Source organism: Canis lupus, chromosome 8, assembly GCF_048164855.1.
Source record: "Canis lupus baileyi chromosome 8, mCanLup2.hap1, whole genome shotgun sequence".
In the NCBI taxonomy this organism is placed as follows: domain Eukaryota; kingdom Metazoa; phylum Chordata; class Mammalia; order Carnivora; family Canidae; genus Canis; species Canis lupus.
Genome location: NC_132845.1, coordinates 75,055,473 through 75,062,985, shown reverse-complemented (window position 1 = coordinate 75,062,985; position 7,513 = coordinate 75,055,473). Strand labels below are relative to the sequence as shown.

Genomic DNA, 7,513 nt, shown 5'->3' with positions numbered 1-7,513 from the left:
TACGATTAACCCGATTTAAAAATGCACAAAAGGGGATCCCTGGGCGGTGCAGCGGTTTGGCGCCTGCCTTTGGCCCAGGGTGTGATCCTGGAGACCCGGGATCGAATCCCACGTCGGGCTCCCGGTGCATGGAGCCTGCTTCTCCCTCTGCCTGTGTCTGCCTCTCTCTCTCTCTCTGTGACTATCATAAATAAATAAAAAATAAAAAAATAAAAAAAATAAAAATGCACAAAAGGTCTGAATAGACACTTCCTCGAGGGAGATACACTAATGGCCGGTACTGATATTACAAGATGCCTGTTAGTCATTACATTAGTCCTTAGAGAAGTGTAAATCAAAACCACAGAGAGTTACTATTTCCCACTCACCGGGATGGTTTTAATAGAAAAAGACAGTAACAAGTGTTGACAAAGCTCTAGTGAAATCAGAAGCTTCAGAAGTTGGGAGAAGGAAGGTTAATGGTGCAGCTGCTCTGGAAAACAGTCTAGTGGTTCCTGGAACGGTGAAGCGTGGCGTTATACTATGGCCCAGAAATCCCCCTCCTGGATATATACCTGACGACACTGACAGCAGGCGTTTGCACAAAAGCCTGTATGCAAATGTTCATAGCAGGGTTATTTATGTAGTAGCCAAAACATGGGACTAGCCCAAGAGTCCATCAACTCATGAATGGATAAACAAAAAATACAGTGATCCACACAATGGGATAATATTTGGTCATTTTAAAAACTACACAGTGATGATAATTGCATAATGTGGATGAACCTCAGAAACATCATGTGAAGTGTAAAAAGCCCTTTGCATATGACCACATATTGAATGATCCCATCTACAGGAAATGTCCAGGACAGACAAACCCAACCAGACAGAAAGAAAATCAGTCGCCAGAGGTTGGGGGAGTGAGGAAAGGAGGGTAACTGTTGATGCATGAGGGGTTCCTTCAAGGAGGGATGAAAGTGTTCTGGAACCAGATGGTGGTGATGGTTGCACAACTCTGTGAATGACCAGCCCCCCTCCAGGGGGACCACGTGAATTACGTCACAATAAAAAAAGTGTTAATACACGTAAACACATGTAAAGCCCAGAACACACAATCTTTAGTCCATGCCCCCTCTTCCCGTCGGGGTGTGCCCAGGCCTCTGCTGCCTCAGCAGAAGTAGTCAGAAATTCTCTCTCGGTGGCCGCTGGCTGGCTGCTCAGACCCCCACCTGCTGGCCCTGTGGGGGGTGTGGGCTGAGCTTCTTGTAGGTTCTTCCCCTCCCTGCCCCAAGGGTTTGTGATGTTACAGTGCAGGACAGACCACCTACATCTCTTTCCCGGCACCTCCTTGAGGTGAGCCACTCGGGTGATGCTCCCCTCCCTGCGGCCAGTGAGCTCAAGAGCGAGACCACAAGCCAGGAGGCTGGGCCGCAAGACCCACCACCCAGAACCGAAGTCCACCCCGGCCTTCGCCAGCACTGAGAAGCGCGAGCTTCTCTGTCCCTGTATTTCACCACAGAACCCATGACTCCCATTTATACCCGCCTTCCGGGTGATACGCATGCGCTGGGGATGGCAATTTTGGAACAGAGGAGAGAGGCCAGTCCGCAGGAGAAAGAGGAGCGCTTGGATGTCAGCAAGAGCCGGTTCCAATGCTGGCTTCACCCCTGCCTGCGTGACCTCAGGGCCTTTGATCCCTCCCCGGACAGAACACAGGACTTCCTCGCACTGGGAAAGTCTAATGCAGTGAGCAAAAACACACAACTACACCACTAAGGGTGCAAAATGACACATGGGACACCCCAGTGCAGGCTGGTGTACAAATGGAGGGAAACAGTGGTGGTTACAAGAAATCAAATCCACCTTCATGATTTAAATCTGACACGATGGTAACCAGCCTGAAGCCAGACGGGTGCTCCCTGTTGTCAAATCTGAGACCTGCTTCTCCCTGTTGCTCCCGCCCTCCCCACCCATCTCTGCACCGCAGATGCTGGTGGCCCCTCTGTCTTGATTTCCACCTTCTCTTCCCCCTGCTCCCAGGATGTGAGTGCTTCCTCCCTCCCGAAGACCTGTCCTGGATTTTCTTCCTTCTTCCGGATTTTGACGTTTCTCTCCTGAGGGGGCTGCTCCCTCCCAGGGCTCTAAAGATACCCACAGACCGAAGACTCTCCAAAAGACATCATTTCCCAAACCCACGTGTGCCCATGCAGGTTTGAGCCATCTCACAATCAACCTGTACGAAGCTGAAAGCTCTACCTTTTCTGCTTTCCATTCCGAGTGTCTCATTCCAGTCTACAGCGTGCCGTCTTGCCAGTCCTTCGTCTTCAAGGCCCATTTCCAATTAGTCAGATCTACCCCTGCAGTGTCTCAGGGTCCCATTCTTCACCGAGACCGTCCGTCTTCTTCATATGTCTCCTATGCTGCTCTTCTGTTATCCCTTCCCGCGCAAAGATCAATTCCAAATTCAGTGGCATTAAACAAGAACCATTCTGTTAGGCTCCCAGACTCTGTGGGTCAGGAATTCGGGCAGGGCGTGGAGGCTCATCTCTGCTCCAAGGTCTTCGGCTGGAAGACTCCAAGGCTGGCAGGGACCCAGGGGAGGACTGGAATCTTCTGAGGGCTTGCTCACTCACAGGTCTGGTATTTCGTTCACGCTGGCTGTCGGCCGGGACCACAGGGCCATCAGCAGAACAAGGAGACACGGCCCCTCCCCGGTCTGCTCGGGCTTCCCCACAGCATGGTGGCTAGGCGCTAGGCGCCAGCACCCCAAGTAAGCCAGGCAGAAATCGTATGACCTTTTATGACCTCACCTTGGAAGTCATATAGTGTCACTCCTGCCACAGTCAGAAGAGTGCCCAGATGCAGGGGGGAACCGGAGACCTCAAGGCTTGATAGGAGGGGTATCAAAGTTAGATTCTAAGGGGAGCACGCAGGATGGAAACAGTGTGGCAGCTGTTCTGGGGAAACACAGTCCACCCTGATCCTAACCAGAATTCTTGTTTGCAGTCTCTGACAGCAGAGTGAAGCCGGGACCAGACGGGTCACTTATGCTCCCCAGATACCCACTGGCTAATTTTGACCTTCTCTCAAAGAGAGCTCAGTAGCTTGGCTCTCCACTGCTAGAGAAAAAAAAAAAAAAAAAAAACCAAGATCCTGGCTAATTTGGCCCCAGCCTGTTCAACAAGCTCATCTTTAAGTACTGCTGTGCTGCATTCATAGCAGATGACTTGGAGTCCTTGAGTTTGTCCTGAATCATAAATACTTCCTTCCCTTACCCTGGGCTGATTCCCAACTGGGATCGTTGTTTTGAAATCAGTATTGGTCTGAAGGCAAAGTTTACCAAGTGGCTTATCTTAGCTTAGGAAGATGAAAAGGAAAAAGAACCACTTCCCATTGAGTGACAGTTACCCACCCAGGAGAGGCAGACAGCTGGCTGTGATGCAGGCTGCTTCTTGTGCTTGTCATCTTTACCCCAAAATGAGTCCTAGCCACTGCCCCCAATACTGCCCGCTCTGTGGGATCCCCCTGTCTGCGCAATCTTTGAACATCTTTCCATCCGAGGGGTCTATCTTTCCGGCGGTGGGAGACCCTGATGCCAAGCATAAACCCCCTCCAACCTGAAGATTCATCTGACTACCCTGTCCCAGGGCCGTTAATAGCTGAGTCTGAAACTGGGCCTTGTAATGAAGCACTAGAGGCCAAACAGAATTGTCCTGCATGCAAACACCATGACGGCAAAGATGACTTCAATTAAATAGGAGTTAATTAAGCTTTGATTGTCGAAATCTCTACTGAATCACCAACTCAGAGGGTGAAATGAGCTCTCTATGCACTCGGCAGCATTGGGTGAAGGATCGGGTGATGGAGGTCAGGGCCTGCAGATAATATTCCCCCAAGAGGCTTTTTTTTTTTCCTTTGAACATAGGGTGCAGAAAGTTAGCTAATCTTAACATTCAACTCACAGCCTTCAATCATCCTGAATTCCGCGGCACAGGCGGGCCCCCTTCCGTGCGCCCACACCTCACCCTCCAGTGCGCAGACCAGAAACGCCCATTCCGATGGGTCTGATATACCCTTGTGTGTGCGTGCACGTGTGTGTGTGTGTGTGTGTAGTGCTGCTTTGTGTGTGTTGATGCCCCCGCTACGTCCGTGGTACGGTGCCATGTATCTCTTTCTATTTCTTGTTCTGTCTCACTCAGCGTTGCTAGGAGTCCAGCTGAGCTTGTCTGTGTTGCACAGTTAATCCCCTGGCAGCTCCACATTGAATCCCTCCAGCTCCTGCTGCCACTAACAATGGTGTTACGGTTGCTGTACAGTCTCGTGTCAGAGTGCCAACGGGATACCCGGTTAAGGACACTCTGCTTTCTTAATTCCATCAATCCCACCAGGTTCCCCCCGCCCCAGGGGCTGCACCAGGATATGCCCCCTCCCCCAGCAGAGGGTACATGGCAGCTTCACCTCCTCCTGTGTGCTGCCCGCCGGCCTGCCCCTCTGACAGCCTCTTTCTGGATTAGCCTAAATTTCTCTCCTCTCCCGACCTCACCACCAACCCATCTTATGGGCCCCCGTCTTGAGATCACTGAATCTCTGAAAAGAGATGGGCCTGGAGCGGTGCTCCGATGGCAAGCCCCTGTATGATACATGCGCCCCGGTAACTCACCCACACCCATCGATTTATCCTACACGCACCTCTGCTGCTTGGGGAAAGCTACACGGAGAAACTTAAATGTGCAGATCATTACCGGATTCATCGCCTTCCTTTGCAAATGTTTCACGTGGGCCGGTGCAGATCGCCCCCTGGTGGCACGAGGCCAGCTCTGCTCCCCAACTTTCCGATTCCCAGCAGGACGTTTGAGGGAATCTTCTCTTTCCTGGGGACCTCTTGGAGCGTGCAGAGCAGTGTCGTCCCTGCAGGAGCAGAGTCTCGTTCTCCCTCTGGCTCCCGCCCGCCCCGCTGCAGTCGCTCACGCAGGAGTCGCTGTGCACACACCATGCCCGCGCCCATTTCAGCCTCTCCAGGCGGGTGTTACTGCTGCTCCAGTGTCCCTTTCCCTCAGTCATGCCCGAAACGTCCCCTCCTTGGCGTGTGGGACCCACAGCCCCCTGGTTTTCCTCCTGCTGCCTTCGTCTTTGCTCCTCTGTCTCTTGTGCGACCCTAGTCCTGGGCCCATCCTGGGTATTTTCATTCCTGACCCTTTTCTTGCTCACTGACTTGTCTCGCCCGCTCACCTGGCTCCAACTGCCGCTGGTCTGCGGGCACCTGAGCCGCCCCAGCCCCGCCGTCCCCTCACCCCCGACCACATATCTGCCTCCCGGGCTTTTTCTCCCGGGTGCTCCGTGGACCAGCCGCTCAGATACAATAGGACCACACTAGAAGTCATCATGCCCCCCGCAGCCTTCTCCACTGTGCATCCCCCATCTCTGTAGCCAGCGCCCGTAGTCCCCCGTGACCCCCCCTTCTCCTCATTAGCTTTTGTGAATTGTGTTCACCAAAAAGACAGATTGAAATCTAGCCGCTGCACCTGTGGGTGTCACACGGTTTGGAAACAGGGTCTTTGCAGATGTAATGAAGATGGAAATCAAGAAGTCATCCTGGACGAGGACAAGCCCTGAGTCCAGTACAACCGGTGTCCAGATTAGAGGGTAAGAGAAACACATGGGGATGCCATATGACAGTGGGGACACGGACTGTGGTAGCGCAGCTACAAGCCCAGGAGGGAGCGGGATGGCCCGCTGCAGCCGCAAGCTAGGACGAGGCAAGGCAGGAGGGGTCTCCCGGAGCCTCATCTGGCCTTACGGCACCTGCAGTCTGGACTTCTGGCCTCCAGAGCCGTGAAAGAGTCCGCTGTTGTCACTCGAAGCCACCCAGTTTGTAGTACTTTGTTGCAGCGGGGCCAGGAAATGAATCAACTCTTCATTTCTCAACATCCCTGCTTCGGCCCCCACGCGGCCTGTGACATCAGCCTTTTAAGTGGCTCGTGGCCTCCAGGCTGGTCCATGCATCTTGCACACCCGCAGCAGAGTGATCACGTGAAATCCAGACTCAGGCCGCCACCTGCCCCCCCCCACCCCGATCCCAGCTGCTTTGTCCTTCCTCAGCCCGCGGACGCATCCAGGTGGCTGGCGATGGGCGCTCCGCCTGCAGTGCTCTGCACCCCCCTTCCTGCGGCATTCCCAGCCCATGGGAGCCTCCCTGGGGGTCCTGGCTCCTGAGGAGCATGCCCCCCCCCAGTGCTCACCGTTTATCCCAACCTTGCAGGGACCCCCTCAGTCAGCCAGCTCCGAATCCCCAGTGCCTGCCTGAATGCTGGACCTGAGCAAGAACTCTGCAGAGCTTTGTGAGCTTGACCTCAAAACTTGAAAAGTGCAAGGCCCCGGTCTTTCTGGAGAGGCAACCAGAGATCCTAAGCATCAGACCTGGGGCCACCTCAAAGTCGCTGTCTGCCACCAGCTGCAGGCTCTGGAGATGGTCTGGAGCTGACCGGGCGCCCTGGTTTATAGGCTACTGTTCCCTCCTCTCTGAGAAACGGAAGCCCCTGCAGTGCCATCCTGGGATGCTCAGCCCAAATGTGCCCCAACCAGGGCAGGACGTCTCCAGACCTTCCAAGGCCCCGGGGACCCATCACCCAACATACTTAACACATGCAAAGGCACCCACATTCAACACCAATGATCATATTTCCTTGAAAATGTGTGAAAGTCAGCATTTTTCCTGAATACCACCATGCGTCCAGGAATTTTTGCAAAGTGAGAAAAATTAAACCTAAAAATTGTCGTTGAACCGTAAGGACACATACATGAACAAAACACTGAAGAATTAATGTAGTGCTGCTTTTATTAATACTACTTTTATTAGACATTCCATTGCATCCCTGTATTGGGGTTCTCCTTTCATTGCGTTTTTGCAAAACTTTCAACAGCTCCGGGCCTTGGGCCCTGGGTCCATTGGGCTTTTGGGCTTCAGAGACAGAGCCAGGAAGTGGGAAGGCCACAGCTGTGTGCAGTGGGCTCCAGGCACGCTGGCAATGGGCCAAGGCTTTTCTCTGGGTGGCAGGCCCTACAGTGGCATCAGGACAGAGCAGCTCAGTCACTGAGATACCACAGGTGCCCCTCCCTCGCCCGGGGTCAGCCACAGCACGGGCTCCCATGAGACTGCCTGTGGGTTTCTCGCTCTGCCATGGAAGGGGGAGGCCAGAGCTAACAGCCCTTAGTTCTCTCCGCCCTCTCCTTCAGGAAGGGTCATGTGGCTCAAGAGGTCCAGGGACTATACACAGAGCTGCCCCTGGAGTCCAGAGATCGCAGTCTCAAGGGAAGCCCAGTCCAACCCCAGAGACAGAGGCTCCTAGTGGCTGGGGGAAGGGAGAGGGGAGGTGGGCACAGGCTTGAGTCTAAGGAGACCAGTCCTGCCTGATCCTTGATGAGCAATGTGGCCTCAGGCAAGTTTCTGAACCTCAACTGTGCCCGGTCTATAAAACGGGAATACCTGAGCTGCTAGAAGGCGGGGAGGAGTGGAGGGTGTTCATTGCAACAGATT

At 53.6% G+C, this 7,513-nt stretch overlaps 1 long non-coding RNA gene across 1 annotated transcript; it reads right to left on the bottom strand.

Moving 5' to 3' along the window:
* Positions 1–356: 356 nt before the first annotated feature.
* LOC140639117 (uncharacterized) lies at positions 357–4,901 on the bottom strand. The gene is made up of 2 exons (XR_012035973.1): positions 2,236–4,901; positions 357–494 (listed from the first exon to the last, which is right to left on the bottom strand). It is a non-coding gene; the product is annotated as an uncharacterized lncRNA (long non-coding RNA).
* Positions 4,902–7,513: the final 2,612 nt, after the last annotated feature.